This window comes from Typopeltis vanoorti, chromosome 7 (assembly GCF_054136105.1).
Source record: "Typopeltis vanoorti isolate ZY-2024b chromosome 7, IOZ_Tvanoo_1.0, whole genome shotgun sequence".
NCBI classification, from domain to species: Eukaryota; Metazoa; Arthropoda; class Arachnida; order Uropygi; family Thelyphonidae; genus Typopeltis; species Typopeltis vanoorti.
In genome coordinates, this window is record NC_143555.1 from 70,577,490 (window position 1) to 70,604,179 (window position 26,690).

General features: G+C 35.6%; 1 protein-coding gene across 1 annotated transcript in view; it reads left to right on the top strand.

Moving 5' to 3' along the window:
* The first annotated feature begins 3,079 nt into the window (after window positions 1-3,079).
* LOC150104769 (rho guanine nucleotide exchange factor 17-like) overlaps window positions 3,080-26,690 on the top strand; it is a 678,990-nt gene continuing 655,379 nt past the window's right edge. The window contains exon 1 of the transcript XR_016548547.1: window positions 3,080-3,209. The gene's annotated coding sequence lies outside the window, so the exon portion shown is untranslated. The remainder of the gene's footprint in view (window positions 3,210-26,690) is intronic.

Here is a 26,690-nt window from a genome sequence, read left to right on the forward strand (position 1 = left end):
ACTTGCAGGCGCAAACTTGACTTATTTGTCTGTTTGCTTACTTGGGAAATGGAGTAAAAACCAGGTTTAAAATTGCTTGGTATTTTTAACATATATATATACACATACATACATACATACACACACAATATATACAGGCATTTTGCCTCTCGCTTCTACTGCTTTAAAATCACATGTTATGGCCTTTATTTATTTATTTATTTTTTTTTTTATGTTGAGCCCATACATGAGCACTTGGTTAATCAACCTATAGTACATTAGTACCATGTATGGGTAATGGATTAGGAAAGGAGAAACTTGTTTACATTTGATTTAAAAGCTTGTATATTGTATTCCTTGGGGAAACAGGAAGGGGGAACATAACATTGCTGCAATAATAAATACATGATATTTTTTGCTTGTAGACAGTGAAGAATAACCTTGCTGGAAGAATAATCTCGTAACTTTAATGAACATGATCCTTATCCTTATTCATTAGTTGGATGGATACTTAGGCGTTCTGTCGAGTTATATGGGACACTGAATTAAAGAGATTAAAATAAAGATTTATTACAAATCAGTATATCATAATAATATTATTATACTGTAAAGTATATTTCACATATATTTCAAATTGATATCAGAGTGTGTGGGCACATGCTGTTGAGCTGCATTAATTTCCATTTTGTAACAGTGGACCAGTAAAAATCCACAAATACTGTAGTGTGAGTTTTACTCATACCACTAATTTCTAGTCATTCGTTTACCTTATCTATTCATTTCCCATCCATTACCCATAAATGAGCAAACGTTTGTAAACGCTTAACTTTTCACTCTAGTCGAAGTTTTTCAAAAATATTTCCATTCAATAGAGGTCTTTGAATAATGAAACTCTAACTAATATCATGATAGTTATCGTGAAAATTATGTCGTCAGTTGAAAAAAAAAATAAAATCATTTCCGAGCAATATATCAAACTGCATTGTACTTAAAATGTATGTGTATGCTTGGATTGTATGCATTTTTTAAAATAATTTTTAATGTAATACCCAGCTACGAAAGGTCGTAAACCTGGAATACAGTAGTACTGTTTATGGACTAAGGGTTTTTAATTTAAATTTTCTTGTATTTGTTTATTTTTTTTTTTTTTACATAATTAAGGAACCCTACCTATAGAGACCAAACATTGAACCACTTCAGGCCTTCGCTAAGCATAATGGTGGTACTGGACAATGTAATTAATCTCGCACCTAAAGACATTCAAAAAACATTCATGCCCAAGGCGGAATTCCAACCCGCAGCTTGTTGGTTGGAAACAGGTCGGTCCTAAAAAAACGATATTCTGGACGATCCACCTCTTCTTTATTGTCACCTATTCAGTTGCCATTTCTCCTTGCCATTCTCCAATCGGACGAGAGTATGCCAATATAATGCTTCAAAAAGAGTTTAGTGTTATTCCTCGTAAGAACGTTCTCGCTTCGTTCCTCTTACCTTTTGAGAATACTCAGATCTCCAAGCGGTATCAGATTTTGTTTCCTGGATCATGGACTCACACCTCTAACTTTTCCTGTAAACACATCATACCATATTGTTCAAAAAGTTTGGCATCCTAAATCTAGTGGTCCAGAATACCAAATAAATTTTTGGATTACTATTAAAATTTCTCAGGTTGTTTAATTTTAGACCATGTTAATAGCAACAGGCATAACAGTTATTTTTTTAATTTTTTTAAATTTAATTTTATTTTTTTATGTCGTTGGCAAAAGACCATAGGTGGTGGGTAGTGCACTCTCTACGTAGGAGTTGGAAGAGAAGAATAATGTCAGGCGCTCTTGTTTTTAGGTGATGATTATGAGAGAGGTGAAGGAACCTAGGAGCCAAAGTAGCGGCCAACAGCTTTCGCAATGAATATATATAATATATTCATTGCGAAAGCTGTTGGACACAAAAATTACATTCATTTATTTATTTTATCTTTTTTTTTTAGCTCTTCTGAACTTTAGTTTAGGTTGAGAATGAAACTTGAGTTTTTTTTTTTTTTTCCCCCCAAACTGCTTGAGATATTTGTCGGCACTTTTGGGCATACTTGTCTGAAAACTGAAATCTTGGACAACACGTAAGAAGGTTGAATGGAGTAAAAGAATGAATGTATTCACTCCACTCAGAATTATCTCTCTTACTCAATCAGAACATGTTTGGTTCGGGAGAAAAAAGGAACAGTAGTTTGAACATGGAAAAGCGAGTATTCTGCTTGGTGACGTCGTACTGCTAAAGGACACGAGGGTTGGGAATGACTGAAGGAAACGTTTCTGTAGAGGAGAGCTTTCGCGAGGCTAGCGTTCGTTATTCAGAGTAGAGATGTCCTGTACAGATTTGAAGTATAACTGGTTAAGAAAAGCTCAAGCACGTTGGAGAGAGAGAGAGAGGAAAAAAACCAAGGAGCCAAAGTAGCGTCCAACAGCTTTCGCAATGAATATATATATGATATTCTGGATAAATGGACAGTTTGTGTTAATAATTGCTCACATAAAATTCTTCGGTATTATCTCTTCCATATTGGTCAGTGGAATTGAAGAAGCTGGGTGGAGTTGAAGAATTTAAAATCAGCAAGGATGATGACTTCATTGTTTTGGGATAATTGTATTGCTGGAAATCTAGCTTCGGAGATAAAAAAGTTGAAGAGATCAGAGCGCTTTCCAGAATTTAGAAGCGGTGGAAGTGGGAAATGAATATATTACGAAATGGGAAAGGAGAAACCGTGATAAGTTCAATAAGAGTCTAGATTCGCATTCTTTATGCTTAATATCGGATCGCACGAATGCTGAATTTTCACTCTTGCTTGTGTATGTGTTTTGGGCGTGGGAAGGTTTGTATCATGTACACTGTAATTTGTACATCCAAAGACAGTATTTGTTAGCATTGCATGTTGAAGTTCAATTAAAAGTACGTCTGTTTGATAAATAGTAGTAGTGTATTTTTTCATAACCGTATTATGACTACTAATTTGTTTTGTTTTCATTATGATAATAGAGCAGCAATGAAAAGTGAGAGACATTGAACTTGTCATCCATTCAGCAATTTCTTGGTCATAACATGACCTTGACTACTCCCCCACCCCAGGCATGATCTTGCAGAGTGCATAGCAGTAGGATTATGCGAGATGGCAGTAACACATCAGGTCATGGTATTTGGTACTTCTAGCGGTCAATCTGAGGAACCTCAGACAAGCTGTTAGTATCAGTATTAATTTTAAGATTAATTTTACAATTTGTCAGTTATTCTATTCATTTTCTCAATTTTTCGTAATTGGTTGTTAGATAAGCTACAAAATACTGTTTGTGTGAGTCCTCGGGATTCAATTTTGGGACCTTTTTATTATTTAATACATTAAATAATAATACACATGTTTAAGTCAATTTTGCAGTTATTAATTTATATGCACAGACTAGTTTCGCAGTTTTTGTGGCCAGCTTCTAGAATTAAATCACATAAAATATACTTAAAAAGTGTTACTAAGAGTATTGCTTATATCGTTCAAAAGTATTTTGTAACATTATATTTAGTATAATATTCATTTAATATTTTACTATAGCTATACCATGTTATCTTTTAGAATACGGAAAATAATCATAGAATCTTGCAAAAATACTTTTCTAAAAAAAAAAAAAAAATCGTCATTGGCTATAAAATTTTTCTTTTACTTCCCTCGATACATCATTTGAATGTAATATGACATAGCGCACATGGTAACAAATAAATATATGGTTATTTTAAGTGCGTCGCCAAGATTATGAATCGTTTCTGCTGATTCATTGCAAGGATATCGCAAATTCACAAGAGGACTCTGTTACAAAATGAGCCATAGACCAGTTAATCTCATAGGAGTTATTGACAAACTAATGGAAAAATTAATTAGGAACTGTATCAGTTTTAGAGATTATTCATTGAGCAGCACGTTCTCGTAAAGGATCATTTGATATTGATAAATCTATTAACTTTATATGAAGGGGGTTACGAAAGCGTTAGATTGTGGAAAATAGCTATGATGTGATTTATTATGTAGATTTCAGCACAGCTTTTGATAGTGTTCACATATGAACCCGGCGATAAAGATATGTCGATTGGGTATCGATGATTATTTGATTAAATAGATAAAACATAATTGGTTGTTAGATAAGCGACAAAATACTGTGTGTGTGTGAGTCCTCGGGATTCAATTTTGAGACCTTTTATTATATTAATTAATGATTAAGGTTCATGCATTAATAGTAAACTCTTTCTCTGTTTGCTGATGGGTAGAGTAACAGATTGACCAGATGACCTCAAGTCACTTATAATGATACACACGAGGGGGGGCTGGAAAGTTTTGATAAGCACCTAGAACAGAAATGATATTAAAGCAGCTGATATAACCACAAGAAAGAACATGCTAATAGCAGAGTTATGAAGGTAACTTATGTTCTTATATTCTCGCATATTCTTTCTTGTGGTTATATCTGTTGCTTTTAATATCGTTTTTGTTCTAGATGTTAATCAGAAATTTCCAGATTTCCTGTGTGTGTGTGTGTAAAATTCATGTATTTTTGATATAAACGACTAGTTCATGTAATTAGAATTATCATTACAAATTTCGTTTCAGTCGAATTTGAATAGATGCCTTACAGGGAGGATCCTATCATTCTGATCAAGAAAAAGTTTTGAACTTTTGATTTCACACACACACTCTCTCTCTCTCTTTCTTTTTTTTTTTTTCTTTTACGGTCGTTTGAAATTTGTAAATCTATTTTATAAACATCCTGTAGATTATTCCAGCTAAGGTATTACCGCACTCTTTCACTTTTAGAGTTGTCATCAACTTCAGTCAATCTAATCTTCTTTAGAACGTCATTCTTTAAAGTGTAAGTAGTTTAGTTTTTTGTTTTTTAGTATTTTTGTGTTTGGTTTAATTATTATGCTGGCAACGGCTGTTATTCGTTGATATTTGAGCTATAATGTTTGTATCAACAACATTGTTAAGGCGATATAGGATGAGCATTCATTCTGAAACAAAAGCCTAGAGCATAAATCGAAGGGGATTATCATCGACCATCAGGAGAATTTTGGTATCCATGCTATTACTTGCTTAGGCACACTATGATACCGTCCTTACGACTGCGCTACTTAGGCGTTATTCCTAAGGAAGACAACCCTCACTGCTGAGATATTTGAACTGCAAGAAATCGTTTTCAGAGATAAATAATCAGAACGATCACAATAATAGTTATTAGAATTTACATCTAGCTTGAGGGACTAGGCTGAGATTGTTTTAAATTAAGGCCAAAAACAACAGACTTTCTGGGTGAAAAATACTTTTCGAAACTCCTCTAAAGGTTCATGTCATAAACGGGATTCGAACTCCCCCGACTTGAGTTAGTGCAGCTCGAAATACTGCTAGAGTGAGTTAGTGGTTGCCTTCGTAGAGAGTACCAAGGACATCACTGCTATTGAAAGATCTAGGTTTTAATCGCGCCTAGAATGGGAGGGATTTTTTATCCACACTTTTTAATCCGGCGTTAGTAAGGTGGGAAAATGTAACAAAAGTGGTAAGGTGGGGTCCCACACTAAACTTGTGCGTAACAGCCTGTGATCTATGGCGTCGAGTAGCGGGTTACGGGAGTGGAAGCTATACTGAGGCATGACTCCACTGCCATGCGTTGTTAAAAAGTTAATAGTCAATTTAAAATATTTGGGGTCTGGTCTGTGACACTCCACTTTACTTACGCCGGGTTAACTGAAGGTGAGTTAGTTGGTTTCATACGGAGATTGCAGGGTTTATACCCCACAACCCCGGATTTTCATCTATCTGTGCAAAAAAAAAAATTGGCCAGGAAAACATGTACTTAACATACCTGATACACTAATCTCATATCGTTAGTTGTTTCGGCTGTAAATTCCAGCTAATTCAATCTATTCCCTGATCCTGCCAGATATAGTATAGATATGGGTCCTGTTGGATATAGTATTTTCTATACTGAATCAAATATTATGTTCTGTTACTACGTGCCCCCCCCCCCCCCCGAGATAACACAATAGAAATATGGAAATCCAATATAGAAATATAAAACTCATAAGGACTGATAAGACAAAACGAACCCAATACTCATTTTTTTTTCTTTTTTTTTTTTGCTGCTAAAGATTAATTCTATGCCTTCTGGTGCATTTTTGCAAAATCTGAAAAAAAAAAAAAAAACTGCTATTAAAAATAAGTACGGATTTGAGCCAGTCGTTAAAATGTGCATTTCTCAAAACGTTCTTGTATAGTAATATCATTTATTACCACAGTGCTGTAAATCGTAATTTATTTTCTGTGATTTGGTTGGTTAGAGTTTCACTGGATCATTGGCAATTGAGACGATATTGCGCCATGTAGTGTACGTCCATAATTGCTGCATGGTGGGCACATTGGATAAAGTACACCCTCCCCAACCAATAAAATGTGGATTCGAATCCACATGTGAGTGAATCGAATTGATGGGTGGCATTTCTGCGTCGATTAACGGAGACCTAAAGTGGCTTGATAAAGCTTCATGTTTAGTCTCTAGAGCAGGGTTTTTTAATATCATCTAATTTTAAGGCGAGTTAAGGATTATCTAATATCCTTAACCCACCCACGGTATTGATACTGATGTACTGGTAGGTTGACATTTCATTGATGGAACTGACAAAAAAATATTTGCGTTTTGTTTCAAATAGTTTTGCCTCATTTTGGACAATCTGCCCCGATTTCAATATATCGAATACCAAATTTTAATTAAAACTGCTTCGCTGAGTTTTTAATATGCGGATGAACGGATATGCGATATATTAGAATGCAAGGATTATTTTAATCCTTGCATTGCTTAAAATAACAGCGAATGGTCTTCCTGAAAAGTTAAGTTTATTAACAGCAATTCTAAAGCAAATAAAATAAAATAAAAATAACAAAATAAAAAATGATAAAATAAATAAAAAAAAACTTAGTCAAAATCTAACATTAAAACAAAGTTGCTTCCCAATCATGACAACTAATTAGCAGAATACATTTTCTAGAGAATCTGCGCATTGAGGTTAAGTGAAAACATGAGAAGAATCACTCCGATATTATCGTCCATTAGATACAGGCAGTAACGTTGTGATGTTGTATGGAGTGCCTTTTCCTGGAAATCTCTTTTGAGCCCTGATATCCATAGACCTTACCATGACTGATAGAATACCAGTTGGGCCAATCAGGTTCGGTCCCCTCTCTTCCTGACCAGCTTCACAGATGTGTTTCATCAGGATAATACGACGCGTCATGTTGCCGGTATCGTTTGAGTGCTTCACCAAATATGGTAGAAACGTCCAATTGTTACCGTGAATTTGCCGGATTTGAATTCTGTAGAACATCTCTGAGATTACATGGATCGAGAAAGAAATATACAGCGTTTGATTTCTCTACCCCGCAACCCCGCAGATCTACATGAAGTAATCCTGACGATGTGGTACAGTACATCCTGCAAGGTTCCAAGGCCTTAGAATCCAATGCCATGCTACGCAGCCTCGGTTCTGGCAGCAAGAGGTATCTACAAACTGTTAGGACTGTGGTCATGATGATATACACTGTCCAGTCAAAATATGTTTATTACATGGCAACTCCATATCCTAGGAGTCATCGGAGGCATTCCAATTACATTTACCTCACAAACTGTTTTGCCAAAGAATAACGAACTTAACAGACAATAATGCATTCAACTGATGGGTGGTATGGGGTTGAGTAGAGTGTATAGCACATTCTTCCACTGTGAGTCCTAGAACTCTATGGAATTCTGTTGATTGATTATATCAAGGAGATTAACAGGCAAAACTTAATACCTAATGTATTTCAAATAATGTAAGAACTCTAAGACTGATCGCATTTGTCATTTACATCGGGTAAAAATATATTGTAGTCTTGTTTCGTATTTCTGCTTTATTGTATGAATTTATAAATGACGAGGACCGTGAATTACTCGTCATTTACAAATTCAGATTACAAAAGTTAGAGTTAATGTGCATAACTAAGTCGAGATATTTAATAATATATTTTTTTAATTTTTTATAATAGTTACTAAAAATTTTAAAGTAGGAAATGCAATGTCTTCATTTTATCAGTGTCTAAAACGTTTTCTACTTAGATGGAAGTGGATAAAATTTAAAACAACAACAACAAAAAAAAAAGTTGCCGACACTTTTGTTATCTACTGTTAGTCTGTGGCATTTAATTTATAAATGTATAATTTGAGAACTAAGGTTTTCGGATTTCCTCTTGTATATTCTTTCGCAACCTTCCTTTTGCAAGAGAAACCAAGTAATTGAAAAGCTAACTTCTGTTTAATTTAAATAAATGCGAATTTAAGTAAACATTTTTCATTATTTGGAGCCTGATATGTAATACATATCATGATAAATTGTTTGCCACAAATTGTCTTGATATGTATTGCTTCAGCGTTGTGGTGCATATTAAGTTAACTCGTAATAAAACTCCCAGTGTGAGCATTATTTGTCTTCCCTTGGTTTAGAAGCATTGCTTCTCATCCATCTTAAAAGCTATGATGCATTTTCTTTTTCTCGTTGACCTTCAGATTAATGTGTTAGTTTCGACGGCTACTCACGGACAAATAACTTGACTTCATAGAAACCTAATTAAAACTGTGATAATATGGTTAATTCTCTCTGCATAGTCTGTGATGTCTGTCAGTTGCATATATTATGTGGCTAGTTTGTGTATTGGAAAACCCAAGTTTCCGAGAGAAAAAAAAAAATCACTGGCGTATGAGAGCGGCTAACTGAAAAAACCCGTATAAAGGTTCTTCCGTGTTCTAGACAGAATTCGAACCCAAGTCTCGACAACCAAAAGGTATTGTAGTTACTGACTGACCTACGGGAATTCCACCTTACAGTACTGTATTTTTCACGCACATACGCCCGTCAGTTTTTAAAACTGTTCGTAAGGTTATATATTTCTATGTATGCATGCTGCTAATGAGCTCGTGACTGCGTCAGTATGATTACCCACTTCTCTTGGAGTTAGTAAGCTGAATTTTTTAATTTCAAGTTGCCTTTTTTTTAATGTCTGTGATAACTTAAGCCACTTTTTTTTCATAAGTTTCTTCGCGTTCTGGGTTGTATCGATATAACTCGTGGCAAAGTTGGCTAAATCTCCCAATAGAACTGTTTCATCGTAGACTAAAATTAATAAATAAATAAATTACTTTTAGTAATAAATATATTAAATAAATAAATTACTTTTAGTAATAAATATATTAAATAAATAAATTACTTTTAGTAATAAATGTCTCACTTACAGAGGAGGAAGAATGCTTACCCAGCGGTATAATATTCCTGAGGTGATCTTAGCGCCTATCAGTTTTAATTTGTTTAAAAATTTATTAATTTTAAAAACTGTTAGTCTGTGTAGTAATTTTAGTCTTTAAAAAAGATATTTGTTTTATTCCCCCCCCCCATATTTATGACTAATTTCTATGAATATTAGTTTCCATTTAGCATTAAAGGAATAAGCGCAAATAGCCATTAACTTCAATATTAGAGGAAGTCGTCAGTAAACTAAGTAAAAATCTTTTTTAAGCCCATAAATTCTGAAAGGAAATTTAATTTCCTTTCAGAAATTTATGAAATTCAGAAGAAGAATATCAACAGACTTCTTCTTCTCTACAGTTCAAGAAGAATATCTGTTGATATTCTTCTTCTTGAACTGTTGAGGATTGAGTCCTTTGGAAATGCTTCATGAGAATTGAAGTAGAAGGAAAGAATGAAAGATGGCTGGGAGTAGCGGGTTCGGTGAGTATGCAGTTCGACTGCAAAAGGATGCTGAGCAGCTGTAGTACGAGTTCCTGTTGATCTAGCAAAAATATGAATCATGATTGATGCTGATTCTGCCGAACAATGGCCATGGAAATATCTGTAGAAAAAACTTGCAGAAATTGATCTTCTATGGCAGCGTTACCCAAACTTTTCCTACGACGGAACACTTCGCAAATCCTGAAATTTTCACGGAACACCTTGGTTATTTTGTAATGTATTAATTAATAATTAATTGTTAATTTTGTTGATTTTTATTAATTAATTAATAATTAATTAAACATCAATTAAACATAAATATCATTAAATTAATTTGTGCTGATTTTCATGACGTATCCCATTCTGATCACCAAAAATTTAAAATATTATAAGTACTTACGAGTGAATGCAGACTTTTTCTCCTATGTGCTGGTAGTTTTCCCATCCTTTTGTACATCCTGGAGATCGCTTTGTAGGCTGGTGGTGGATGACTCACTATCTGTTGCGTCACACCTTCAATAAGAGATTTCTTAATACCAAAATTAAACAACGTCCCTTGTCTCTTATTCATATTAAAATTTAAATCTGCAGGCCTATTACTTTTAAAAAATCACGGCACTACGGTTTCGAAACTTTCACCCTACAATACAAACTTGCGAAGAAAGTATTCAGTATTACTAGATTTGAGAACCGGATACAGACTACCTTGATCTTCAGTTTTAGTAGAAAAATTTTCTTTATACTTCCTTGCTGATTGGTCACTAACATTTGCAACACAGATGTTATTTCTTTCAGTTTTGAGACACAGAGAATACGCAATGGGCGGCGTATTCTCTGAGACACAGAGAATACGCCGCCCATTGCTGTAATCGGCTTGCAGGCAATTTTTATGATCGGTCATAAATAGCGGTATTCTCTTTCCCGATTGTTGAAAGATTTCGATGTGTGAAAATTAACGATAATTCATGAATATTTCCATATTTAAAAAAATGCCGCTTGGTCACTGACGTTTGCTACACAGATGTCATTTTCTTCCTTTTTGAGAACAGAGGATACGCCGCCCACTGCTTTAATCCGTTTGCAGGCAATTTTTATGACCGGTCATAAACAGTGGTATTCCTTTTCCCAAATGTTTAAAGGTTTCGATGTGTGGAAATTAACGATACGCGGATGTTATTAGGCGTTCTGGGTCTGAGCTTTTCGACATATTCACGAATATTATTCTCCTCAGAATATTTCCACTATGAAATATTTATTCATGAAAAATGCTTAGAAAACTAAAATGACAAATTCCAGGAGAACATCTCGCGGAAAACTTATTCCCCTTCCGCGGAACACAGTTTGGGAAACCCTGTTCTATGGGATAATCGCTGAAGAGAGAGTGTAAGAAATGTCTTGCCCTTTTCTGATCAGCATCACGAATCTTTAGAGAAGTCTTAGGTGCACCACCCCATATATGAGAGCAGTATTCCAATATTGGTCGGATTTGGGATTTGTACGGAGTAAGTAACTGTTCGGCAGGAAGTACCGTCTTGACCGGAAAAGGAGCCAAGTTTTTTGGAAACTGTTGATTCTATAGAAGTGATATGATTGTGCCAGGAAAGATTTGGAGTAAGAGTCAGTCCGAGAAGAGAGATTTGGTCTTGACTGTTGAGCTCAGCATTATCAAAAGTAAGCGGAGAAGATCTGAGGTCTTTTTTTACGGGTAAATAAACAAAACTCCCTTTTGGAATCATTGAAGTTGTTTAGGTTGCTCTCACCCCTATTATTTATTTATTGCAGAAAAACTGGAAACGATAAGAAAAAAAAAAGATTGTTCTAAATTCAGTTGTTTTGTAAATGAATAATTTCACTATGTCGTTATATATGAAATATTCATTTCATTCCTAATAATGGAAAAATGTATTTGCTTGAAGGTACAATTCTTCCCCTCTGCAGGTTTATTTTTCACCCAGGAATATATGAAAACAGAAATCTTAAAAGGTTTTCATACACATTCCCCTTCCTCCCCCCATGCATACACACAATCATGTGGATTGATGTCTCACTTTAGTGCTCGCCACACCTTTATACGACTTCCTAGTCTAGTCTCTCTCTCTCTCTCTGGCCTTTCCTCAACCCTTTGAAAAATATATCTACATGTTAAGCTCCCCCTTCAACAATTTGTCTCGGTCATATCCCTCAGCAAAATCTGTAGATTACGGTCCCTCAACTGTTCTCCTAACCAACTTTTTACGGATGCGATATTATCATTGACTGTATTACCCACCTCTGAACCCTTTTCAGTTCTTGCACGTGCTTGAGAAATCCAGGAGATTAAATCAGAACACAAGTCACTAGATGCGTCCTGATCACTGCGTAAGGCTTTGATTCAGTACTTCAAGCCTTACACACTGAAATGACACATGCTTATCGATTATTTAATTTACTACTATAGTGAGAACACTTACACTTCTTTATACTGTTTTCACTACTTGAGCAATATGTCTCTTGAATTCTTGCTTCCCATTATTATATGAAATCTCCTCAAACCCCTGCGCACAACTCCGTCAGTGTAGTTATATTTCCGAGTTCCACAGTGAAAATTGTATACATTTATCGATGTTCAAGCAACACACACGCATCTATTCATTGTTCAGAAGTACAAGTACATTATCTTTCGCCTATAAAATAGATGGATACTAAATTACCTTCTCCCTTAATACAAAATCTCAGCAATAACTATAAGCTCCACACCACGGTGATATCACATATTAAACTAGTAAGCCTTATCCATTTCACCTAAGGACAAATTATCCTCTATTAAAGCCAAAAGTAATACAGCAAACTGTAAACTGTATAATACAGTGATGGTAATACTGTTATTTTTGACGGTCAAGTTTATTTTAAAACAAAGTTATACCAAAAATACAACTGTATTCGGTTTATTTTATGGTTTTAGTGTTAACAGTTTTTAGCATTTAAGTGTTCTTACTATTTTTATACATTTTTTACCCTGATGAAGCCAGCAGCCACAGTTGGTGAAACCAGTTGGTATAATTTTGTTTTAAAATAAATTTGACAAAAAAAAAAAAAATCCCAAATAGTAGTAATTTATTCTCTCCTATTGTATAATACAGTATTTGCTGTTTTACAGCCAAGTGTATGATATATGTGAACACATCTTTCTGTGAATGGACAGGAAGATGCGTTGACATTATCTCAGAGGAAGTAATTCGACACGATGTTATGTCAATTTAGGATTGCAGACTTTGTTTTAGATACTCCCCATCACCCAGAACTGGAAGAAAACAAGTCATTTTCAAGTTGGAGAGATTGCTTCAGGGACCATCAGTAATAGTGAAGCTCTCCCAAACTCAAAAGTATGGTGTATTAATTTAACAAAAATGTTGGAGAAAGTCAGGTTCTCAGTTACGTTTGGATCTTGTTGTGAACTTATCTTTTTCATGGTTATGTGACTAGCTTTGCATTATCTGCCAACAGTTGAATATTCCTCTCTACAGACTACTCTTTGCATCATTAACATACATATTCACAGTGATAGGGCAGAACGTGTTACTCCACTAGTTGTAATTGTCTGTAGAGAGGAATCTCTCCTTTCAGAGGTATAGCTCCTTTACATTTTGAAACCTTTGAATCCATTAAGGAAGCAGTCCCTTTGCTGCGACTTATATACCAAGTGGCAAACTATGAAATGTGTTTCTAAAATCCAGAAATATATGCATCTCCCTTATTTATCATTATAGTCATCTTATTATAAAATGTAACTAGATTACTGAAACAAAAACTATTTGGCAAATCAGTGTTGATTTTCAAAACTGATTTGATTTGAAAATCAGTATTTCTTCTCTCTCTCTCCTATTCCTCACTATTCACTTCAAAATCTTGATTTCCAATCCAGATATGTAAACTAGTCTGTAATTTAATATTTTTATTTTGCTGCCACTCTAATGCAGTGGTACAATCCTGCCCTTTTTCTACTTTAAGGCTTTTTTTAAACACCAGGTCAACGATATTGTCAGTTTATTGGTACATTCCTTTGTAACAAGCGGCGAAATATTATCCATTCTAACTTCCATAACATTAACATTATTTAATAACTTGAAGATCTCTGGCTCATTCATCGTGAATTCCATACGTTTGTGCTACCTCGGTGAAAAATTCATCTCCAGCAATATGAAACATTTTAACAATGTAATCTCTAAATATGTTTACCATTCCTGCCACATAACCAGAAGAAAAAATATACTATGAGATTTTCCAAACCATGATTCGTTAGTTTCCTTTAATATTCGAACTTCTCCTTCCTTAGTATTCTTATCACTCTCTTTTGCACTTTATATAATTATTCAATACTTTAATTTTTAAAATTTTTTTTTATCTCCTCTTCTCTGCAATTCCTGTTTAATTTCTTTATTCATCCATCTACTTTTGACATCTACATCTTTCATCCATTGAGATATAGAAGCATAATCTGTTGTCGATATTGATAATATTTTACTGCAAGCTGTTTTCTGCCTTTCTTAATCTCTTACTCTGTCCTTCCATGTATATTATTTTATTCCAGATTATCTTTGTATGCCTACGCACTTTTCAGGTCTAGACTGCATGATCGATTCCCAGCCTGTGCCAAAAGTGACATCTTATTTCAGATTGCCGCATCTACGAAATCGAATATTCTTAACCTGTGCGTACCCCTCTCCATCACAAGCTATACAAGATAGTCTTCTCAAGAAATTCTTTCCTTACTCCTATGTTCTCATTCTTCATACTAAAATCTTCTTTTATAATAAACCAGTTTTACCTAATATTTTCTTTTCATTAACCTTAGTGTTTGCAGTCTGTAAATACCAACTTAATATTTCTCACCAGTAATCTCAAGATCACACCACTTTCAGAACTACTCACCACAATCCCAAGTGGAATCAGGAGTACATTTTCCCCTATTTGTTATTTTTGTAATCGCTAAAAACACTATACTCCTCCATTTCAATTCCAGTCTAAATATTGATCATTCACCCATGTTTATTATTCCAATTCTTTTTGGTTGGACTGAAAAACCATGGCCATAAACTCTGCTTGCATTTATTGAGGGTTTTTGTACTTCACCTCGGCTCTTTTCTTTCCATTTAACTTCCCCTTGTCCATGTAATGTCTCGCTTTTCAAGGCCATACCTTATTTTCTCCCATCCTTCTTCATAATGTGACACTCGCACCTGATTAAACCATTTTTGTGATTATCAGTAAATTTGAATATTTTTAATTTGTTTTTTTACAAGAAGCGGAGTGTTATAGTGTTGGATGGCTGCATTTTACTGCACCAAAAAAAGTTTTGGTTTTCTTACTGGTGTTTGTTATTGTTACGCCCCGCAAGTTGGCTGTGCAGCAGAAGAGAAAGATGAATTCTGGAACGTGCTAGATGAAGAAATGAGGAAACCGGAAGAAAACGAGATGATGATTGTCGGAGGAGACTTGAACGGGTACAGAGGGAGACAGGATAGGGACTGTAAAAGGGTGCAGGAGAGAAGATTTTGGGCTTCGCGGTAGCGTTTGATTTGGCCATTGTAAACTCCGTTTTCTGCAAGAGGGAAGAACAATTGCTAACATTTAGAACTGGCAACAATAGTTCATGGATTGACTACATTTCGACTGGAAAAAATCTTAAGGCAGTAACAAATTGTAAGGGAATCCCCACCAATCAAGTGGCGCAGCAACACCGGCTGCTGTGTGCAGACTTTAAAATAAGGTCGAAAACCTTTGGAAGCCATGGGAGGAAGATAATTAAGTGGTTTCGCTTAAAAGAAGAGAGTGTGAGGAACCGTTTTAGGGCAAGGGTGTTAGAGAGGATTTCAGATGGACTAGAAAGTGTACAAGATTGGTGAAGACGTAATTCAAAAGCAATTCTAAGCTGTGCAATGGAGGTGCTTGGTGAAACATCCGGAAAGATTAGAGAGCAGAAGGAGAGTTGGTGGTGGTGGAATAATAACGTACAAGAAGCAGTGACGGCTAAGGGGAAGGCAAAGCAGAAGTGGGACGAGTCAAGAGTGGAAGAGGACAAAGAGGAGAAGCCAAGACAGCTGTTGCGCAGGCGAAGGCCATGGCATATCAAGATCTTTATGATCAATTAGAAACAAAGGAAGGACAGAGAAAAATTTATCGATTGACAAAATGTAGAAATAAGGCATCAGGATATGAGGCAGATCAAAGATTCCGGAGGAAGGGTATTAAGGAGGGATGTGGATATAAGAAACAGATGGAGAATATACTTTGAAGGGCTTTCGAATGAAGAAAATGGAAGGACTCACAGAGAAGATGAGCAGCCTTATGAGGGGATGGTGCAGAACATTAGTAGTGGAAGTGAAGGAGGTCATTAAGAGGATGAAGAATGGAAAATCGATGGGCCCTGACAAGATCCCATTGGAGGCATGGAAGGCACTGGGAGAAGAGGGAATTCACCTGCTGTGGGACTTGTTAATAAAAGTTTGTCAACAGGAAAATATACCCGAGGAATGGAGCGAACGTATTCTTGTCCCCATATACCAGAGTAAAGGGAATGCACAAGACTTGATGGAAGACTGAGGAAGAAGGCGGAGATTACAAAGGAGCAATTTGGCTTCATGCCAGGTCGATTGATGACATGCTGTCTTTGGGTTACGGCAGATGGAAAAGTTTCGAGATAAGCAACGGGAGCTACATCTAGTATTTATTGATCTGGAGAAAGCGTATGATAGAGTGCTAAGGCAAGGAAATCTGGAGGTGTCTGAGGGAGAAGGTGGTACCGGAAAAATATGTCAGGTTGGTGCAGGAGATGTACAGAAATGTGAAGACAAGAGTTCGGACCTGCCTGAGGGGGAGAGAAAGTTTTCAAGTGACAGTTGGCTTGCAGCAGGGGTCAGCATACGTCCTTTCCTGTTTAATATTGTGACGGAGGAGGTGAGAGAAGACGCTCTGGACTATGTTGTATGCAGATGATATCGTGCTGTGTGCAGAATCAAGAGAAGAAGTGGCAGCTAAACTGGAAAGTTGGAGGAAAGTACTGGAAGAGAGAGGTATGAGACTGAGCAGAAGTAAGACAGAGTATATGTGTTGCAAAGTGGATGGCAGCCACGAGACAGATCTGGAGCTGGAAAGAAATGCCATCAGGAAGGTCAGTGACTTTAGATACTTAGGTTCAACAGTGAAGAGGATGGAGAGGCTAAGAAGGAAGTAGGATACAGGATACAAGCAGGATGGAGGAACTGGAGAGAGATGGCTGGAGTGCTATGCGATAAGAGGGTGCCGATCAATCTAAAAGGCAAAATCTATAGAACAGTAGTGAGATCAGCTATGATGTATGCTATGGAAACTGTGGCCCTGAGGAAAATAACTTCATCAGGATGGAGGTAGCGGAGATGAGAATGCTTAGGTGGATGTGGGTGTGATTAGAATGGATCGTCTGAAAAATGACTATGTAAGGGGGAACGGTGAAAGTTACGACCTTAGGAGCAAAGGGAGGCAAGGTTGAGATGGTTTGGTCATGTGATGAGGAGGGAGCACGAGTATGTGTGGGAAGAAAGGTAATGCAGATGGATGTGCAGGAGAGGTGAAAGCACGGGTGGCCAAAGAAGAGATGGAGGGAGATGGTGTAGGAGGACTTGAGGATGAAGAACTTGGATGTGGTTACAGCCCAAGACAGGAGGATGTGGAGGAGACTCGCTACAAACAGCGACCCCTACTTAAGTGGGACAAGCTCAGGAGAAGAACTTTGTTATTGCTTCCTCTAGGTTCTTCTTTCTGGGCAGTCACAGTTTCTCAAAATTATCGGTTACAGTGGCTCTAAATGTATTTATAGTTTCTTCATCGCCCGCTCGTTAGGTCTGGCGATGAAGAAACTTTTTGATGCTGCATTCTACAAAGCATTGCCTTCTCACTCGATCCATATTATTGACAGTATTTGGAATAATGTCTTTAATATTGACCTTTCTTTACATAATATTGATGGGATTGACAATATGAAATATTGATAACTGATCGACGAATATAAAAAATATATTGGCATTATCAATAACATTGACCATATGGCAGTACATGAGTGTATTATTGTTAATATTAGATCAGTATTCCATCGAACATCATGGAGACCGTTGTCAAGTGAACCTGAAGAAGTAGTGATGTCATTGCTAACCTTTCTTGAATAGCTTCTGGCCTGTTCCTACTAAAAAAAAAAAAAAAACTTAAGAAGGGAGTGAATAAGCAGTTGGTCTCTATTGCTTATCATGCTGTGAGGTCGCGCGCTTTTTGCTTAGTGTAATAGGCTATTTTCCTACCACAACTATCATTGTGTTATTGACAGAACGATTCAAACTGCTGATAATAATAATATTACACCCTGAGTTAATAGAATTTAACGAAATCTTATCGTTTAGAATCATTACAACTTTTCATTTGAATTGAACTATTTTAATATCAGAATTAGACAAAGGAAAATTGTCTACACTACATAAAATGGCTCTACTCGTCTTATCTTAATCCACTTGTGATAATGATTGATTTTACTATACAAGAATGCTATTACGAAACGCATCTTTATGATTATCTGTATACATTTACTTATCTCTATAAATGTAAAATGAAATTTTCTCCTGTCTTTAAGGATTGTGTTTGCCTTGTTTTATTTATTATACGTTTAGGGACGCTATTTTCAAACATCAGATCACTGCACTTATTTTTCAGGTTGTACACGTTTTTCTTTTAAAGAATTCAGACACTTCTAGTAGACCAGTGAAGTTGACCAGATTAGTTTTATCGAAATATGTAAGTTAATAGGAATTATTACAGCTATTTACAAAAACGTTTGGCCATTAGTTTACAAACTTATTCACATGCAGTACAAAGCTGACAGCCGAAATAAGCTTCAATTTTAGAGCCGATTTGATTTCTATCGGGTGTTGCAGCTTATCCCCGAAAAGAGATTGAATCTTTCTAAAAACGGGAATACTGCATTCAAAAATAAATTTGATACCGGTTGGCGGACCATATTGAATGGCGTTGCTATCAATAATATTTTAACTCCATTTGTAGATGGAAGATAAGCGTATTGCACTATTCGTCTTTCGTGTATATCTTGCATTACAATCAACAAAATGTCTAGACAACAAACAACTATAATTTAATTCTACAACTGTATGTTTACATTTTGATTCCCACAACATTCTCTAGTGAAATTTTAATAATTTAGCTTCAGTACTAGCAGCAAAAAAAAAAAAAAAAAGAAAAGAAAAAAGTACTTTTGGCAGTTCCCAAAATCTGTAGACATATTTCAAAATCTGTAATCGAAAATCATTTATACATCCATAAATATTGCATCCTTAGTAACTAAGATATTCAGTTTTTCTTTCATTTCAGGCGATATTTTACGTACGAATAATTGTTAGCGCTGTGCAAATGATAAATTCGTCCAATCATTGAATACCGTCCTCACATTTGAGATGGTTCGCTAAGCGATGCAAAAGTCTGCATAAAATCAAAGAGAAGTACAGTTAGTTTGATCTATGATCCAGCTCTTACATTCACTCCTTTTTCTCACAGGTGTTTCATTTTCAATGAAACACCTGTGAGAAAAAGGAGTTTACATTTCCCACAGATACTTCCTCGGTTACTGTTCATCAGGATTGGCAACAGTAATTCTCCCACGCTTCACTAATTCTGTTAAGACGTGCAGTGGATAGTCGCCACCATTTACAGTGTAACTGCAAACTCACAGAACCAATAGTTTTTCCTCTTTGTTCATTCCATTAATTCTTATTTCCTAAAGTACAATCTTGCAGATACGTGGACTTTTTCATAGAGCAGTAGCACATGGTTATGGCTACATTAAGTGTACCCGTTCTCCAACCAACACGCTGCGAGTTCGAATCCCGCCATGGGTATGGATGTTTGTAAGGTGGGAGATGAATTTCATTGCCCGGTGTGAGACCACCTCTCCTCTTATTTCCGCGTTTAAAGTTCCGCGTTTAGTCTTTAGAGCGGATTGAAGTACGTAAAAAAAAAAAAAAAAAATAAAATAAAATAAAATAAAATAAAATAAAATAAATAAAATTAATAAAAAGTTCGCAAAATTGCCTTTCGTGGATTGGAGAAACATTGAAAAAAAAAAAAACACTAATGGAATGTGTAGCAGAAAGCAAGAAGAAGAGCTTCTTCTTCTTGCTTTCTGATACGCGCTTCTCATCCTGACGTCCAGAATGTATTTTGGCAGTTTTGGATTTATGGCCGAAGCAACTCAGGCTATGAGGCCAGTGTATTATGTCTGTTAATTGAGGTGTGGCTGGTCTAATGGCGGGTCTGCCTGTTTTGTGGGATGAAAAACCTGAGTTTCCAGGAGGGGAAAACCATTCCGCCTCCATATGAGACCGGCTACTCACCTTCAATTGAAAAATCGTCCTGATAAAGGATCTTCGCGTCCTAGACAGGATTCGAACTCAGGTCTTTCCAACCAAACGGATTGAGCTACGGTCAGTTTTGGGCAATACCTTACATTCTATTCTGCGCAGTTCTGTAGAACTGATTTCTGTATTTACTAATAGATTAATGCTTCAGTTTACAAAGTGAAGCGTAGCATTTACTGGGTCGCCTTTACCTTGCTAAAGCACTTGTAGACCATCTGTGAACTGACCATGTTTGCTGACAGCATGAAGTAAATGAGGATATGCTTACTTTTTTCTCAAATCTATGCCTTTTGCCGTGACAGAAGAAGGGTCAGTGTGTTATTAATAATAATAATAATAATCGTATGATGATACACGGCCGTGAGTCCCCTTTACGGGGAGGCACTGCACCATCTGAGTCCCCCCCAAATTTTATCCGGGCTCCGGAACCGGCATAGCTGACGAATCAGACCTATGGCTGGGTCAGTATTCCTGACTGTAATCCGTGTGTGTTCACTGGACCGGTTTGCCTGCTTGCAGGATGAAAAACCCCAGATAAACTGGTGGAAAAAACCCTGCTGTCCACGCCCAAGACCGGCTAACTTGGCCATGTCTGAGGAAGATAAGCTCCTCGCGTCGTCAACGGGAATCGAACCTAGGACACTCCTTCCCCAGGCATATGGTTGCGAAGCGCATAGCCACTAGGCTAACCGCGCTGTGTTATTAATATTTTGGACACGCATACATTCCATCGTCAACTGCCGGTTCAAATATTTTTGGGAGTATTATGTATGCTGATGTATAATAGATAAATTGCATGATTGTACACACTAGCTTCGTACAAATACTATTATAATAATAGATAATTGTATATTAGGCAGAATTCACGCACATATATTTTTAAGTCTCTCTCGCCTGCGAAGGTTTGTAAACCTGTAGTACATTATTTTCATGAGTGGGGGAAGAGATTTTTTAAATATTTTTATTTATTTTTTGTATAGTTTAAATTTTTTACATAATCCGTAAACCTTTTCTAGAGACCAGACATGAAACTTTTTGAAGCCACTTCAGGTCTCCAGTAAGTTGGGCGATGCGAGGCATCGCCCAACTTACTGGATGTGATGAAATTAATCACTGAACCAAAAACAATTACAGACCCTGCCTATGGCTGGATGCGAACAGTCTGTTGATTGCAGGGTAGGTACAACCGCGTGGCTAAAATGACTGGCAATATATACTGAATTCTCCTTTTGTTGAATATAAACGTAGTCAGGATTTCACCCCCTGTTTATAGTGTTTTAACTTTTGTAATGTTTGATTAAATACATTTGTTGTGATTAAATGTTAGTATTATAATTCTTGCATGCTGACCCATTTAGTTTTCGGAGTTCGTGGGCATAATTGAAATTAAGATTATGACATGAAATAAAAATTAAGTAAATTTAATAGTCCTTTAACGTTATCAGTCATTCATTACAACATTGACGTACGCAGCCAGAGATAGGCCAAAGGGATCTGGGGTCCCTTATTTGAGAAGGGTGCATACTTTTCTGCGGAAGAATCAGTACAGGCTTATTTCAATTAAAATAGATCAGTGATGGTTGCGCTTCCATCACCAGTTTTATTCACATGTTTATGACGTTTATATGAAAGTAAATACCGCTCCAAAATATTACACCTCATTTATTCCCCATCAGAAGATAAACCTTTTTAGATTTGCAACATTTTGCCTAAAATAGTTTTCGACAAATATTCTGCTGTTTTTATTGAAACTGCTGTCATGTGTGATATCACTGAAAACTCATAATGGCTGTTTTTTTTTTTTTTAATATTCTTTCATTCCAGTGATTAAATGAAGTGCCATTACAGTTACGCTCTAATTAGAGTAACTGTTATTATTTTCAGGAATTTTTATTTTAAAAGTTTTGTATCCCAGTTCTAAAAATTACATCGTTATAGTTTAAGGATTAATGCTTAATTATGATTTCTCATACATTATCCATTGGTGTGCCAACATAGGACATATTAAAAAAAAATTGCTTAGACTTAAATATCCGGTTTGCTGTAAAACATCCGAAGTTTCATATTCGGGAAAATCAGGAAATCATAATGGAGATTTTTATTTTATTTTTCTCATCTCACACTAGGATACGAAAATTCAGTGCTTTTGTAGCTGAAGACGAGTTTGCTGGCTTAATATGGCTTGAAGAACACATACACATTAAAATGCATAAATATGGTTTCATAACCTTTGTTGGTTCAGCCGTAATTCAGGACCAAAGTAATTTTAGTTCGTAAGGTTTTTAGGTGTTTGCACTCAATGTAAATTTTACTTTTCCCTGTAAATCAGATGTGCTTCCCTGTTAAAGCAGTACGAGGAAGTACCCATTTTGTATGGGTACTTCCTCGTACTGTTGGGTCATCCCTGAAAGTTGAGTAAGGGGATGTAGGCTGGTGCTGTGAGAGCTATATTTTATCCTGGGCGTAAGGAATGAGTTTTCAATGAAAGTTTAGTTAGAAATTACGGCCTAGTGTATTATTTTCTGTTAATTGCATGTCTTATATGACAGATTTGCATATTTTACAGGATATAAAAATAGCAGAGAGGAAAAAACCTCCACTACCGTATGAGACTGTCTAACTCAGTGGAAGTGATGCCAGCAATTTGTGAAGTGTAGTTAGTATGGCGAGTCTGATTTATCTCAGAAGTCCTTGAACTCCTTGGAAGAAATCGTACAATAATAATAAATTAATTAATGAAGCGTGTTTAAGCATAAATTTTTTGCCCTATTTTGGCTCACTGTAACAGTTTTGAATGAGGAACCATAAACAGTATTATAAATGTTAAAAGTATTAACTATGAAAACTAATTTTCCTCTGAGTTTGGAGTTTGACTGCAAAACATTCTGGAATTTCAGTTACATTGATCTCTAATAAGAACATTTTAATAATAATAAACAGTAATAACGGATGAAACTTTTCACTGATCCCAAATATGCCAGTAGTTCTATAAGAATATTCGGAATTAGGGGGAAAAAAGTGCTTCACAAGGATGTGAGGGAAGTTTAATATTTGAGAAATGCTAAAATAAAGGAAATTGACAATGGTCGAGACTCACTTTTATGGAATGACCTTACATCGGAATGACTGATCACCATTGCAATTCTGACTTCTTTATTAGTTGATAACGTATCAATAAGTAGAACGAGTTAATTTAATACCAGGCTTATCTCCGCATATAGTTTGACTAGCGTCAACTTATTTCACTTTACAGCCCTTGGCGATTTCCTAAATTACAACAACAAAAAATTGTGGGGTCGGATTTTTACCAAAATTAGAAAGTGGTATATTTAATGATTTTCGAATGTGAACATCTCTATTTATTTGTGTCACTACCTTCCTTTTGTAGTTAATTTGTAATTTTTTTTTTATGCATAAATTGTAGACATTAAGTTCTTCACGTTCAGATCAGTATCGAATTAGTCATTTTGGGGCAGGACAACGATATTTAATTGAATTCCAGATACATTACTAACTTTAATAAGTTATGTTGTTATAACCCGACCTTAACCTCCATCGAACACAGCTTTATTATTATAATCTGTATGGCGTGATTTAAGCAGTGTTACTCTGGAATTTTTGGACCAGCCAGTTCGTGCTAGATACACTAAGGTCATTTGTTTTATCTTATTTTATATGGCGATTAGATTTATTCTGCTTTTTATTCTCATTTTACATATCTTCGTTGAAGTGAAAAATTATTTCTCACTGATCAACTGAAACGTTAGTATTGCTATTTCCAATTTTTCCGATTTGTATTATTTTGAAAGTTTAATATTAACTTTTATTTGAGTTAGATTTTTTATTACTTTTAACACTTGTGAATATTTGAAGCAGTTAAATCTGTTAATCAATGATAGAATAATATTCTTGACTCAGACCAGTTCCTTATTACTGAGATGCTCGTGTGATTTTGTGCTATAAAGGTTACCGGAATAATGTTCTCTCCCCCACTCCCACTTTCACATGAACGAAACTTCGCCATTTTTCGTGTAATTTTCTTTTTCATTCGTTATTCAGAAGACTCCAGTTTATTGTCAATTATTCGCGGTAAATGCGGGGGAGAAGTGACACGGATAATTCTGTTAGGCTATACATAACTGGATTGTTATTTACGTTCAAGAAATGAGGTCGAGTACGCACGTGATAATGAGACCTCGAATACACACTGCAGTACAGAAAATTATATCTTTAATTTATAGTAACGATTCACGAATATAACTGGCAGCTGCAAGAATGAATTCTGTTTTTTAGTATCCCATGTATTGTTCACAGAAGCCATTAATTTTTTCTACATGTCATTCTCATGATACTTGAAAGATCTTCCTAGTTTGAAATAACACCCATAAGGAGGTATGCTTTAGCATTTCTTCACTCGAGGTTGATGGCCAGGTTAAAACCTAACCACGAGTGAACGGTTTAGTCATACCATCGTTCTCCTTCATGAGATTATTATAAACACCTATGGGAAAAAATGTTGTTAACGAAACTGCTGGTATATTAAATTAGTATGCCGTAACGTATAAATATGGCAACGCATATCCCTCTGTTAAATGTTTTTTAGTAATTCGTTTTTTTAAATTGAAGCAGCTGTGGTTTCATAGTGATGTATAATCGAGTTCTTCACTTTGACGTTTCGAGCATTCACTGCTCCTCTCAACCCCGTTCAGAGATTAGCTTTGTGTAGCAGATGATATTGACCTTCACTTATTCCGGTCGGTGGTTTCAAATTAAGGAGCCTCTGAATAGTTTCCTGTTTTGTCATCCTTAATTCTGTTTTGTAAATCTTCCTCAATTTTAGATGATTTACAAAACAGTCAGTTAACCAACTGCTGTCTGTCTTTGTACTTATGATGTAACAATGGTTCTCCTTTTAATTGCAGATTTGGGTTCGATCGTATTATAGTGGTTTAGAAGGGAAACTCTCCACCATATTAAAACAGTGCAGATAACTTTGGCATATTTTGATATATATAAATAAAAATGGAAATAAAAAGTAAAATAAAAAAGTTGTTAGCTTTTTTTAGAAGAAACAATCGGTTTGTGCAAACTGATATTTCAAAAGAAAATTTCTATGTATGAAAGACAGAACTTAGATAACTCAAGAATTAATTAAAATACATCAAAATTTATTATTATTAATAGGCATTACTATTTTAGTTCTTGCTGGATCTTGTCCTTTAAAGGCCATAGTTTTTGATTTTTCTGTTGATATTATCATAGCATCATCTTTGGCTATCTCATTTAGATCTAAAATAGCTTTCTGTAAGTTATCTTCAGAATTTGTAATTATTATTTGGTCGTCGGCAAAAAGGAGAGTGTTTAAGTTCACTGTAGGAGAAAGTTTAATTCCTTGATGTAAATTTTTATTCCATTTTATTATTATTTCATTTAAGTAAATATTAAAAAGAGTTGCTGAGAGGGGACATCCCTGTCGGACCCCTTGGTTTATCTCTCTCGTATATCATAGCTCGTGATGTAATATTATTTGTATTTGATTATTTTCATATATACATGTGATAGCTTTTAGAATATTATTTGGTATTTGTCTTTCTTTTAATATGCTAAATATTATGTTTCTTTTAACTTTGTCAAATGCTTTTTCAAAGTCAATAAATGCATTAGCCCTATCAGTCTTCTTAATGTATGGAAGCGAAATCTGGACAATAAAACAAAAAAGACAAACAAAGATTAATAACAGCAGAAATGAAGTTTATGAGAAAAACTGCAAAGTATACCCTATTTGATCACAAAAGAAACTAAGAAATTATGAAAGAATTAAACCAAGAACTAGTAATAGAAAAAATTAAAAAAGATAAACATAAATGGATGGAACACGTTCAAAGAATGAAAACAGAAAGATTACCAAAACAAGCCTTAAAGTACAAGCCATTAGGAAAAAGAAAACCAGGACGCCCTCTTAAACGATTTAACGATGACTTCTAAGGCCGGAACAGGCCATGCTAGGCCTAAATCCTTGATATGCATGATGATGAACAGGCATTGTCGAGTATCATCATTGGTCTTTTGGTATGCTCGAAAATTATTCTCTTCCACAGTTTCAGGGACGTCTTGGTATCAGATTCCACTTGAGCATCTACACACTTTCGAAATATGCAAACTTTGATACCCATTTCCCGAATAGGCGGTTTGATAGAAAAGACCAATTTTTTTGGCCACCTTGTTTTCCCCACCATCCTTAAACTTTCCTCTATGATGGTTTGCATAAAGGATGAAGTGCAACTCTTGTAAGAGTTAAAAGAAAAAATTAGAGATGGTGTACATACACTTACTCCAAAAATCTAAGAACAGATAGGAGCCGGGTTAAAGGTTGGATGCATGCTGAACTATACATGTAACTCACATTGAATTTGTTTACCCCCCCCCCCCCCAGAAACCTTCCACTTGAAA